General features: G+C 37.6%; 1 pseudogene; it reads left to right on the top strand.

Annotated features, from left to right (window-relative positions):
* Positions 1–14,594, top strand: part of LOC102392806 — a 78,617-nt pseudogene that overhangs the window by 809 nt on the left and 63,214 nt on the right.

Below are 14,594 nucleotides of genomic sequence, written 5' to 3' on the forward strand. Positions count from 1 at the left end.
TCCTGATTTTGCTAGTACAGAGCATTTTAGAAACATTCACCACCAGTCTGAAAGGTGATTTTTATATTTAAACATTTTAAACAGCATATTAAGCTTAAATCAGTTAAATATAAACATTTTAAATTTATAAATATCATTAAAATTTTATTATTAAAATAGAGATATAAATAAGCTAAAATATTTAAGGTGATATCTCATTACTTTGTACTGCATCAAGTCAAGTGACCTTCTTAGTCTAAGAAGTATGGCCATCACCATTGGTGCTAATTGATTTAAATCTGAATTGCTAGTAGCAGCTGGTTTTCTCACCCTTAAATGAAATTGTTACAGTAGACAAATTATCTTTGATGAAATGTTAGCATTATTGTAGATATTATTTGTCCAAAATTTTCAACAAATGGTTATAGAATCTATTTATGACCCAAGGCTGCAAGCAGTTATTTCACTGTTGTCTAGAAAATGGTGATTTTTAAAGATCAGTTCTATCATTTTTATTCATTTATTGTCATTTGGTGTAAAGAGGAGTGTTAATTTACAGACTGTTCGTAATCAATTTTCACATAAAAAGTTTTAGCAAATCTTTAAAATAATTTGTTTGTAAATAATTTTAATTGACATAGAAATTGAAGAAAGTGAAGAAAACCACTAGACCATTCAGTTATGACCTAAATCAAATCCTTTATGACTATACAGTGGAAGTGAGAAATAGATTTAAGGGGTTAGATCTGATAGACAGAGTGCCTGATGAACTATGGACGGTGGTTCATGACATTGTACAGGAGACGGAAATCAAGACCATTCCAAGAAAAAAAAAAAATGCAAGAAAGCAAAATGGCTGTCTGAGGAGGCTTTATGAATAGTTGTGAAAAGAAGGGAAGTGAAAAGCAAAGGAGAAAAGGAAAGATATACCTATTTGAATGTAGAGTTCCAAAGAATAGCATGGAGAGATAAGAAAGCCTTCCTCAGTGATCATTGCAAAGAAATAGAGGGAAACAATAGAATGGGAAAGACTAGAGATCACTTCAAGAAAATTAGAGATACCAAGGGAACATTTCATGCAAAGATGGACTCAATAAAGGACAGAAATTGTATGGGCCTAACAGAAGCAGAAGATATTAAGAAGAGGTGGCAAGAATACACAGAAGAACTGTACAAAAAAAGATCTTCTCGACCCAGATAATCATGATGGTATGATCACTCACCTAGAGCCAGACATCCTGGAATGTGAAGTCAAGCAGGCCTTAGGAAGCATCACTACAAACAAAGCTAGTAGAGGTTACAGAATTCCAGTTAAGCTATTTCAAATCCTGAAAGACGATGCTGTGAAAGTGCTGCACTCAATATGCCAGTGAATTTGGAAAACTCAGCAGTGGCCACAGGACTGGAAAAGGTCAGTTTTCATTCCAATCCCAAAGAAAGGCAACGCCAAAGAATACTCAAACTACCACACAATTGTGCTCATCTCACACACTAGTACAATAATGCTCAAAATTCTCCAAGCCATCTCCAATATCAAGTGAATTGTGAACTTCCAGATGTTCAAACTGGTTTCACAAAAGGCAGAAGAACAAGACAGCAAACTGCCAACCTGTGCTGGATCATCAAAAAAGCAAGAGAGTTTCAGAAAAACATCTATTTCTGCTTTATTGACTATGCCAAAACCTTTGACAGTGTGGATCACAATAATGTGTGGAAAATTCTTCAAGAGATGAGAATACCAAATCACCTGACCTGCCTCTTGAGAAATCTGTAGGCAGGTCAGGAAGAAACAGTTAGAACTGGACATGGAACAACAGACTGGTTCCCAATAGGAAAAGGAGTACGTCAAGGTTACATATTGTCACCCTACTTATTTAACTTATATGCAGAGTACATCATGAGAAATGCTGAGCTGGAGAAAGCACACGCTGGAAACAAGATTTCCAGGAGAAATATGAATAACTTCAGATATGCAGATAGCACCACCATTATGGCAGAAAGTGAAGAACTAAAGAGCCTCTTGATGAAAGTGAAAGAGGAGAGTGAAAAAATTGGCTTAAAGCTTAACATTCACAAAACTAAGATCTTGGCATCCAGTCCCATCACTTCATGTCAAATGGATGGGGAAACAGTGGAAACAGCATCAGACTTTATTTTTCTGGGCTCCAAAATCACTGCAGATGGTGATTGCAGCCATGAAATTAAAAGACACTTACTCCTTGGAAGGAAAGTTACCAACTGCGACAGCATATTAAAAAGCAGACACATTACTTTGACAACAAAGATCCGTTTAGTCAAGGCTGTGGTTTTTCCAGTGCTCGTGTATGGATGTGAAAGTTGGACTATAAAGAAAGCTGAGCTCCAAAGAATTGATGCTTTTTAACTGTGGTGTTGGAGAAGACTCCTGAGAGTCCCTTGGATTGCAAGGAGATCCAACCAGTCCATCCTAAAGAAAATCAGTCCAAGGTGTTCATTGGACGGACTGATGTTGAAGCTGAAACTCCAATACTTTGGCCACCTGATAGGAAAGGCTGACTCATTTGAAAAGTCCCTGATGCTGGGAAAGATTGAGGGCAGGAGGAGAAGGGGATGATAGAGGATGAGATCATTGCATGGCATCACCGACTCAACGGACATGGCTTTGGGTGGACCCCGGGAATGGTGATGGACACGGAGGTCTGGCCTGCTGCAGTTCATGGGGTCGCAAAGAGTCAGACACAACTGAGTGACTGAACTGAACTGAATCTTATCTGTTTGATGTGATGGTTTGTTCTTTTTATAGTGTGTATTTATTAACAAATAGTTGTAAATATAGTAATTTTTACACTCTTGTACTTTAACTTTTATATAGATATTTAACATTCCGTTTCAAAGTACTATAGTGTTATGAATATAAATGTGCACTTATGTTTACCACTATACTACATATTTTCATGGTATTAATTAGCACTCTTTTACTTTATCTTGAAAAATTATTTTAGTGTTTCTAGTAAGGAAGGTATGCGTGCATGCTCAGTCACTTCAGTCATGTCCAACTCTTTGCAACCCTATGGATGGTATCGCACCAGGCTTCTCTGTCCATAGGGTTCTCCAGGCAAGAATACTGGAGTGTGCTGCCATACACACCTCAAGGAAGGTCTAACTGTGTTATGTTTCCTCAGTATTCGTTGGTCTGGAGAAGTCTATATTCTTTTCATTTCTGAATGGTATTTTCCAAATAAAGTGTTCTTGGTTGGCAGTTTTCTCTTTCAGCATTTGAAATATATCATCTCACTTTCTCCTGACCCACTAGGTTTCTGCTGAGAAATATGCTTAGAGCCAAATGAAGGTTTCTTAGTAAGTTTCATGGTTTTTGTTTTGTTTTGTTTTGTTTTGTTTTAGCTTATATGTTATTTCCTCATGCTGCCTTTATGACTTCTCTACTTTTCTTTGACTTTTGCACTTTATTATGTGTGTTGTAGACAATTTTTTATGCTGATTTTGTTTGGTCACTTGTAAGCTTCCTGAACTTTTACCATTACTTCTTTAAATACATTTTACTTGGCACTTACATCTTTAAATACATTTTCTGCACTCATCTCCTTCTTTCCTCTTTCTGGAACTTCAATAATTTGAAAACTGGTTCTATTGATGATGTACCATAAATCATGTAGCCTTTCTTTGTTCTTTTTCATTATTTTCTTTAAGATTTTTGTTTCTTTTTATTTTGTTTTTCATCCCTCCTGACTGGATAACTTCGATATGTCATCTATATCATAGATTCGTTCTTCTGCTTGTTTCAGTCTCTAGTTGATAGTCTCTAATGCATTTTCATTTCATCCTTGGATCCTTCAGCATCAAAATTTTTGGATTTTTAAATGATTTATGTATTTTTATTAAACTTCTTGAACTGTAAGGAGAGCCAACCAGTCCATCCTAAAGGAAATCAATCATTAATATTCATTGGAATATTCATTGGATGTTGAAGCTGAAACTCCAATTCTTTGGCCACCTGATGCGAAGAGCTAACTCATTTGAAAAGACCCTGATGCTGGGAAAGATTGAAGGGGATGACAGAGGATGAGATGTTTGGATGGCATCACCGACTCAATGGACATGGGTTTGGGTGGACTCTGGGAGTTGATGCTGGACAGGGAGGCCTGGCATGCTGCGGTTCATGGGGTTGCAAAGAGTAGGACAGTACTGAGCGACTGAACTGACTGACTGACTGATTAAACTTCTAATTTTGTCCATTTTTTACTGTTCATTTGTTTGTTGTTCTCATGCTTTTGTTTGATTTTCTTACTGCATTTTCTGTAGCACAGTGAGTCATTTAAAACAGCTATTTTGAAGTCTTCATTGGGTAAGTCACAGATCTCTAATCTTTGGGTGTGAATAGTGAAGATTTTTATACTTTGTTGGTGTCATGATACTTTGAGTTCAAGTCCCTTGAAGTTCTGTGGTGTTTTTCTAATTGAAGTGTTAGTCTCCATTGGGTGAAAGACAACTTCCTTCATCCCTGCTAGAGACTCTGCAGCTATCTCAGATCTTCTTTAGCGGCACTTGCTGACACATATCATGCCTCTTTTGTCAGAATTTCTGTGCTGCTATGTCTTGTCTAGATAGTGAGTACACCAGAACGGGTGCTGACAGCCTGACTTTTGTTTCCCCAAAAGTAGCACTACATCTTAATCTTGTGTTCTATCTTGGCCAGCAGATTTGAGACAAATTTTTGTGCAAGCTCAGTTCAGTTCAGTCACTCAGTCTGGTCCGACTGTTTGCAATCCCATGAATTGCAGCACGCCAGGCATCCCTGTCCACCACCAACTCTGAGTTTACCCAAACTCATGTGCATCGAGTTGGTGATGCCTTCCAGCCGTCTCATTCTCTGTCGTCCCCTTCTCCTCCTGTCTCCAATCCCTCCTAGCATCAGAGTCTTTGCCAATGAGTCAACTCTTCAAATGAAGTGGCCAAAGTATTGGAGCTTCAGCTTCAACATCAGTCCTTCCAATGAATGCTCAGGACTGATTTCCTTTAGGATGGACTGGTTGGATCTCCTTGCAGTCCAAGGGACTCTCAAGAGTCTTCTCCAATACCATAGTTCAAAAGCATCAATTCTTCGGTGCTCAGATTTCTTCACCATCCAACTCTCACATACATACATGACTACTGGAAAAACCATAGCCTTGACTAGATGGACCTTGTTTGGCAAAGTAATGTCTCTGCTTTTTAATATGTTATCTAGGATGGTCATAACTTTCCTTCCAAGGAGTAAGCGTCTTTTAATTTCATGGCTTCAATCACCATCTGCAGTGATTTTGGAGCCCCCAAAAAATAAAGTCTGACACTGTTTCCACTGCTTCCCCATCTATTTCCCATAAAGTGATGGGACCAGATGCCATGATCTTTGTTTTCTGAATGTTGAGCTGTAAGCCAACTTTTTCACTCTCCTCTTTCACTTTCATCAAGAGGATTTTTAGTTCCACTTCACTTTCTTCCATAAGGGTGATGTCATCTGCATATCTGAGGTTATTGATATTTCTCCCAACAATCTTGATTCCAGCTTGTGCTTCTTCCTGCCCAGCGTTTTTCATGATGTACTCTGCATATAAGTTAAATAAGCAGGGTGACAATATGCAGCCTTGACGTACTTCTTTTCCACTTTGGAACCAGTCTGTTGTTCCATGTCCAGTTCTAACTGTTGCTCACTGACTTGCATACAAATTTCTCAAGAGGCAGGTCAGGTGGTCTGGTATTCCCATCTCTTTCAGAATTTTCCACAGTTTATTGTGATCCACATAGTCAAAGGCTTTGGCATAGTCAATAATGCAGAAATAGATGTTTTTCTGGAAGGGAACCGTCTTACACTGTTGGTGGGAATGGAACTCTCTTGCTTTTTCGATGATCCAGCACATGTTGGCAGTTTGTTCTCTGATTCCTCTGCATTTTTTAAATCCAGCTTGAACATCTGGAAGTTCACGGTTCGCGTATTGCTGAAGCCTGGCTTGGAGAATTTTGTGCATTACTTTATTAGCATGCGAGATGAGTTCAATTGTGCAGTAGTTTGAGCATTCTTTGGCATTGCCTTTCTTTGGGATTGGAATGAAAACTGACCTTTTCCAGTCCTGTGGCCACTGCTGAGTTTTCCAAATTCGCTGGCATATTGAGTGCAGCACTTTCACAGCATCATCTTTCAGGATTTGAAATAGCTCAACTGGAATTCCTTCACCTCCACTAGCTTTATTTGTAGTGATGCTTTCTAAGGCCCACTTGACTTCTCATTCACTCTGAGTCCGTTGTAACCACACCTAGCTGGCCACAGTGTGGGAGGGTGTGTGAACGAAGCAGACAGAGCTCCTCCTGTCAAAACCTGGGTTCACAGAAGGACTTAGCTCCGTCATGATTTTATAAGATAGTGTATCCAGGGGCTCCTGGACTGGCTGGTGGGGCTTCAGCTGTTTTGTGACTGTAACTGTTTCAGTAGCACCACTGTAGGCACTACAGTCAAGATAGAGATCTTTCTGCCTTTTACCTCATGCACTCATGAGCGAGACTCCTTCTGGGTCGCTTGGTTTATGGTATTGTTTTTGTTTTGTTTTTTAATTTTAATTGAAGGATAATTGCTTTGCAGGTATTGTGTTGGTTTCTACCAAACATCAGCATGAATAAGCCATTGGTTTACCCATGTCCCCTCCCATGTGAATATCCTTCCACTTCCCTCCTCATCCCACCCCTCTAGGGTGTTCCTTAACTCGGGTTTAAGTTTCCTGAGTCATACAGCAAATTCTTATTGGCTATATATTTTACATATGTTAATGTAAGTTTCCATGTTCCTCTCTCCATACATTCCACCCTCAACTTCTTATTCCCGCAGTCATGTCCATAAGTCTGTTCTTAATGTCTGTGTCTTTGCTGCTACTGCTCTGCAAATGGATTCATCAGTACCATCTTTCTAGAGTCCATATGTATACATTAGTATACGATATTAGTTTTTCTTTTTATGACTTACTTCACTCTGTATAATAGGCTCTATGTTGATCCACATCACTAGGACTGACACAGATGAATTCCTTTTATGGCTGTGTGGTATTCCATTGTATATATGTACCACAGTTTCTTTTTCTTTATTTATTTATTTATTTTAATTTGAGGCTAATTGCTTTACAATATTGTAGTGGTTTTTGCCATACACTGACATGGCACCCCACTCCAGTACTCTTGCCTGGAAAATCCCATGGACAGAGGAGCCTGGTGGGCTGCAGTCCATGGGGTCACTACAAGTCGGACATGACTGAACGACTTCACTTTCACTTTTCACTTTCACACATTGGAGGAGGAAATGGCAACCCACTCCAGTGTTCTTGCCTGGAGAATCCCAGGGACAGGGGAGCCTGGTGAGCGGCCGTCTATGGGGTCGCACAGAGTCAGACACGACTGAAGCAACTTAGCAGCAGCAGCAGTGGGTTTTGCCATACATTGACATGAATCAGCCATGGGTTTACATGTGTTCCCCATTCTGAACCCCCCTCCCATCTCCCTCCCTATCCCATCCCTCTGGGTCATCCCAGTGCACCAGCTCTGAGCACCCTGTCTCATGCATCAAACCTGGACGGGTGATCTGTTTCACATATGATAATATACATGTTTCAGTGCTATTCTTTCATATCATCCTAGCCTCACCTTCTCCCACAGAGTCCAAAAGACTGTTCTATACATCTGTGTCTCTTTTGCTGTCTCGCATATAGGGTCATCGTTACCATCTTTCTAAATTCCATATATATGCCTTAATATACTGTGTTGGTGGTTTTCTTCTTTATCCATTCATCTGTCAATGGACATCAACGTTGCATCCATGTCATAGCTATTGTAAATAGAGCTTCTATGAACATTGGGTTACATGTGTCTTTTTCAATTTTGGTATCCTCAGGGTATATGACTAGTAGTGGGATTGCTGGGTCATATGGTGGTTTTATTCCTCATTTTTTAAGAAATCTCCATACTGTTCTCCATAGTGGCTGTATCAATTTACATTCCCACCAACAAAGCAGCCCTCTTCAGCATTTATTGTTTGTATATTTTTTGATGATGGCCATTCTGACTGGTGTGAGGTTGTATCTTATTGGAGTTTTGATTTGCATTTCTTTAATAAATGAATGATGTTGAGCATCTCTTCATGTGTTTATTAGCCATCTGTAGGTCTTCTTTGGACAAATGTCTGTTTAAGTCTTTGGTCCACTTTTTTTTTTAATTTTATTTTATTTTTAAACTTTACATAATTGTATTAGTTTTGCCAAATATCAAAATGAATCCACCATAGGTATACATGTGTTCCCCATCCTGAACCCTCCTCCCTCCTCCCTCCCCATACCATCCCTCTGGGTCATCCCAGTGCACCAGCCCCAAGCATCCAGTATCGTGCATTGAACCTGGACTAATCAGGTTGTTTTTCTGGTATTGATTTGCATGAGCTGCTTGTATATTTTTGAAAATAATTCTTTGTAAGTTGTCTCATTTGCTATTATCTTCTCCCATTCTTAGGGCTGTATTTTCACCTTGTGTATAGTTTTCTTTGCCACACAAAAGCTTTTAGGTTGAATTATGTTCCACCTTTTCTTTGTTTTTATTTCCATTACTCTAGGAGATGGGTCATAGAGTATCTTGCTGTGATTTATGTCATAGAGGGTGTACGTATGTTTTATCCTAAGATATTTATAGTTTTGGTTCTTACATTTAGGTCTGTAATCCATTTTTGGTTTATCTTTATGTATGGTGTTAAGAAGGGTTCTCATTTCATTTTTTGCATGTAGCTGTCCAGTTTTCACAGCAGCACTCATTGAAGAGACTATCTTTGACCCATAGTATATTTTTACCTCGTTTGTCAAAAATAAGTTATCCATAGTGTGTGGGTTTATCTCTGGACTTTCTATCATGTTCCATTCGACTATATTTCTGTTTTTGTACAGCACCATCCTCTCTTCATGACTAAAGCTTTGTAGTATAGTTTGAAGTCATGAAGGTTGATTTCCCCAGCTCTGTACTTCTTTCTCAAAATTGCACTGGGTGTTCAGGGTTTTTGTGTTTCCATATGAACTGTGAGATTTTTGTTGTTGTTTTTCTATTTCTGTGAAAAATGTCATTGCTAATTTAGTAGGAATTGCACTGAATCTGTAGTTTACTTTTGGGCGTATAATCATTTTCACAATATTGATTCTTCCAACCGAGGTAAATGGAATATCTCTCCATCTGTTTATACCATCTTTGATTTCTTTAATCATTGTATTATTTTCTGTATACAAAATTTTCTCTCTTGTGGTAGGCTTATTCCTAGGTATTTCTTTCTTTTAGTTGCAATGGTAAATGGGATTAATTTCTTAATTCCTTTTTCTGATGTTTAATGGTTAGTGCATAAGAATGCAAGTTATTTCTGTGTATTGATTTTGTATCCTGACACTTTGCTAAATTAGCTGATTATCTTTAGTAATTTTCTGATGGTATTTTTAGGGTTTTCTATATGTAGTGTCATGTCGTCAAACAATGAGATTTTTACTTCTTTTCCAATCTGGAGTTATTTTATTTCATTTTCTGCTCTGATTGCTGTAGCCAGGACTTCCAAATGTATGTTGAAAAATAGTGGTGAGAGCGGACACCCTTGTCTTGTTCCTGATCTTTCAGAAAATGCTTTCAGTTTTTCACCATTGAGAATAACATTTGTTCTGTGTTTGTCATATATGGCCTTTATTGTGTTGAGGTAGGTTCCTTCTTTGCTCATTTTTGGAAGAATTTTTATCATGAAAGGGTGTAAAATTTTGACAAAAGCAGTTTCTGCATCTATTGAGAGTACCACATGGCTTTTTTTGTTTTTCCAATTTGTTAATATGATATATCACACTGATGGATTTGTGTATATTGAAGAATCATTGCATCCCTTGGAGAAACCCATGATCATGGTGTACCATCTTTTTAACGTGTTTTTGAATTCTGTTTGCTAGAATTTTGTTGAGGATTTTTGCATCTATTTTCATCAGTGATATTGAACTGTAATTTTCTTTTTATGTGCTGCCTTTTGTCTGGTTATGGTATAAGAGTATTGGTGGTCTCGTAGGATGGGTTTGGAAGTGTTAGTTCCTCTACAATTTTTTGGAAGAGTTTCTGAAGAATACACATAAGTTCTTCTCAAATATTTGATAGAATTCACCTGTGAAACTGTCTGGCCCTGCGCTTTTATTTTTTGGAAGATTTTTTAGCACAGTTTCGATTTCAGTACTTATAATTGCTTGTTTATCATTTCTATTTCTTCCTTGTTCAGTCTTGGAAGATTGAACTTTTCTAAGAATAGATCCATTTCTTTCAGGTTGTCTGCTTCACTGGCATATAGTTGGTCATAATAGTCTCTTATGATCCTTTTTATTTCTGCATTGTCTGTTATAACCTCTCCTTTTTCACTTTAATTTTGCAGATTTGATTCTTTTCCTTTTTTTCTTGAAGAGTTTGGATAGTTGTTTGTCAGTTTTATCTTCTCAAAGAACCAGCTTTTAGTCTTATTAATCTTTATTATTGTTCCTTTATTTATGCTCTGATCTTTAAGATTTATTTCCTTCTACTATTTTTCTTTCTTTCTTTCTTTCTTTCTTTTTTTTTAGTGTGTGTATGTTTTCACTTTATTTATTTATTTATTTTGGAGGCTAATTACTTTACAATATTGTACCGATTTTGTCATACATTGACATGAATCTGCCACAGGTGTACATGTGTTCCCCATCCTGAACCTCCCTCCCACCTCCCTCCCCATACCATCCTTCTGGGTCATCCCAGTTCACCAACCCCAAGCATGCTGTATCATGCATTGAACCTGGACTGGTTATCCATTTCACATATGATAATACAACTGTTTCAATGCCATTCTTCCAAATTATCCCACACTCGACCTCTCCCACAGAGTCAAAAAGGCTGTTCTATACATCTATGTCTCTTTTGCTATCTCACATACAGGGTTATCATTACCTATCATTACCATGTTTCTAAATTATATATATATATATATATATATATATATATATATATATGCATTCATTCAGTTCAGTTCAGTCGCTCAGTCATGTCCGACTCTTTGCGACCCCATGAATCACAGCACGCCAGGCATCCCTGACCATCACCAACTCCCGGAGTTTACTCAGACTCACGTCCATCGAGTCAGTCGTGCCATCCAGGCATCTCATCCTCTGTCGTCGCCTTCTCCTCCTGCCCCCAATCCCTCCCAGCATCAGAGTCTTTTCCAGTGAGTCAACTCTTCGCATGAGGTGGCCAAAGTACTGGAGTTTCAGCTTCAGCGTCATTCCTTCCAAAGAAATCCCAGGGCTGATCTCCTTCAGAATGGACTGGTTGGATCTCCTTGCAGTCCAAGGGACTCTCAAGAGTCTTCTCCAACACCACAGTTCAAAAGCATCAATTCTTAGGTGCTCAGCCTTCTTCACAGTCCAACTCTCAGATTAATACATGACCACAGGAAAAACCATAGCCTTGACTAGACAAACCTTTGTTGGCAAAGTAATGTCTCTGCTTTTGAATATGCTATCTAGGTTGGACAAAACTTTCCTCCCAAGGAGTAAGTGTCTTTTAATTTCATGGCTGCAGTCACCATCTGCAGTGATTTTGGAGCCCAGAAAAATAAAGTCTGACACTGTTTCCACTGTTTCCCCATCTATTTCCCATGAAGTGATAGGACCAGATGTCATTATCTTCGTTTTCTGAATGTTGAGCTCTAAGCCAACTTTTTCACTCTCCTCTTTCACTTTCAGAAAGAGGCTTTTTAGTTCCTCTTCACTTTCTGCCATAAGGGTGTTGTCATCTGCATATCTGAGGTGATTGGTATTTCTCCGGGCAATTTTGATTCCAGCTTGTGTTTCTTCCAGTCCAGCATTTCTCATGATGTACTCTGCATATAAGTTAAATAAGCAGGGTGACAATATACATCCTTGACGTACTCCTTTTCCTATTTGGAACCAGTCTGTTGTTCTATACTGTATTGGTGTTTTTCTTTCTGGCTTACTTAAATCTGTATAATAGGTTCTAGTTTCATCCACCTCATTAGAATTGATTCAACTGTATTCTTTTTAATGGCTGAGTAATATTCCATTGTGTATATGTACCACAGCTTTCTTTTCCATTCATCTGCTGATGGACAACTTGGTTGGTTCCATGTCCTGGCTATTATAAACAGTGCTACAATGAACACTGAAGTACATGTGTCTCTTTCAATTCTGGTTTCCTCAGTGTGTATGCCCAGCAGTGGGATTGCTGGGTCATATGGCAGTTCTATTTCCAGTTTTTTAAGGAATCTTCACACCGTTCTCCATAGTGGCTGTACTAGTTTGTATTCCCACCAACAGTTTAAGAGGGTTCCCTTTGCTCCACACCCTCTTCAGCATTTATTGCTTGTAAACTTTTGGATAGCAGCCATTCTGACTGGCTTGAAATGGTACCTCATTGTGGTTTTGATTTGTATTTCTCTAATAATGAGTGATGTTGAGCATCTTTTCATGTGTTTGTCAGTCATCTGTATGTCTTCTCTGGAGAAATATTTGTTTAGTTCTTTGGCCAATTTTTGATTGGGTCATTTATTTTTCTGGAATTGAGCTGCAGGAGTTGCTTGTATATTTTTGATATTAATTCTTTGTCAGTTGCTTCATTTGCTATTATTTTCTCCAATTCTGAAGGCTGTCTTTTCACCTTGCTTGTAGTTTCCTTTTTTGTGCAAAGTCTTTTAAGTTTAATTAGGTCCCATTTGTTTATTTTTTATTTTATTTCCAATATTCAGGGAGGTGGGTCATAAAGGATCCTGCTGTGATGTATGTCAGAGAGTGTTTTACCTATGTTTTCCTCTAGGAGTTTTCTAGTTTCTGGTCTTATGTTTAGATCTTTAATCCATTTTGAGTTTATTTTTGTATATGGTGTTATAAAGTGTTCTAGTTTCATTTGTTTACAAGTGGTTGACAAGTTTTCCCATCACCACTTGTTAAAAAGATTGTGTTTTCTCCATTGCATATTCTTGCTTCCTTTGTCGAAGATAAGGTGTCCATAGATGTGTGAATTTATCTCTGGGCTTTCTATTTTGTTCCATTGATCAATATTTCTGTCTTTGTGCCAGTACCATACTGTCTTGATGACTGTGGCTTTGTAGTAGAGCCTGAAGTCAGGCAGGTTGATTCCTCCAGTTCCATTCTTCTTTCTCAAGATTGCTTTGGCTATTCGAGGTTTTTTGTATTTCCATACAAATTGTGAAATTATTTGTTCTAGTTATCTGAAAAATACCGTTCATAGCTTGATAGGGATTGCATTGACTCTATAGATTGCTTTGGTTAGTAAACTCATTTTCACCATATTGATTCTTCTGATCCATGAACACAGTATATTTCTCCATCTATTTGTGTCCTCTTTGCTTTCTTTCACCAGTGTTTTATAGTTTTCTATATACAGGTCTTTTGTTTCTTTAGATAGATATATCCCTAAGTATCTTATTCTTTTTGTTGCAATGGTGAATTAAATTGTTTCCTTATTTTCTTTTTCTGTTTTCTCATTGTTATTGTATATGAATGCAAGGGATTTCTGTGTGTTGATTTTATATCCTGCAAATTTACTGTATTCATTAATTAGCTCTAGTAGTTTTCTGGTAGAGTCTTTAGCATTTTGTATGTATAAGATCATGTCATCTGCAAATAGTGAGAGTTTTGCTTCTTCTTTTTCAATCTGTATTCCTTTTATTTCTTTTTCTGTTCTGATTGCTGTGGTCAAAACTTCAAAAACTATGTTGAACAGTAGTGGTGAGAGTGGGCACCCTTGTCTTGTTCCTGACTTTAGGGGAAATGCTTTCAATTTTTCACCATTGAGAATAATGTTTGCTGTGGGTTTGTCATATATAGCTTATATTATGTTGTGGTATGTTCCTTCTATTCCTGCTTTCTGGATTTTTTTTTTTTTTTTTTTTTGTTTTTTTTTTTTGTTTGTTTTTTTTTAATCATAAGTGGATTTTGAATTTTGTCAAAGGCTTTCTCTGCATCTATTGAAATAATCATATGGTTTTTATTTTTCAATTTGTTAATGTGGCGTATTACATTGATTGATTTGCATATATTGAAGAATCCTTGCATCCCTGGGCTAAAGCCCACTTGGTCATGATGTATGATCTTTTTAATATGTTGTTGGATTCTGTTTGCTAGAATTTTGTTAAGGATTTTTGTGTCTATGTTCATCAGTGATATTGGCCTGTAGTTTTCTTTTTTCGTGGCATCTTTGTCAGGTTTTGTTATTAGGGTGATGGTGGCCTCATAGAATGAGTTTGGAAGTTTCCCTTCCTCTTTAACTTTCTGGAAGAGTTTGAGTAGGATAGGTGTTAGCTCTTCTCTAAATTTATGGTAGAATTCAGCTGTGAAGCCGTCTGGTCCTGGATTTTGTTTGCTGGAGGACTGCTGATTAATTTCCATGTTTGTGATGGGTCTGTTAAGATTTTCCATTTCTTCCTGGTCCAGTTTTGGAAAGTTGTACTTTTCTAAGAATTTGTGTCTTTATATAAGAAAGCTGTGGTACATATAAAAATAATAATAAAATAAAAATATTGAAAGAAAAAAAAAGAATTTGTCCAT

Source organism: Bubalus bubalis, chromosome 5, assembly GCF_019923935.1.
Source record: "Bubalus bubalis isolate 160015118507 breed Murrah chromosome 5, NDDB_SH_1, whole genome shotgun sequence".
Classification (NCBI taxonomy): domain Eukaryota; kingdom Metazoa; phylum Chordata; class Mammalia; order Artiodactyla; family Bovidae; genus Bubalus; species Bubalus bubalis.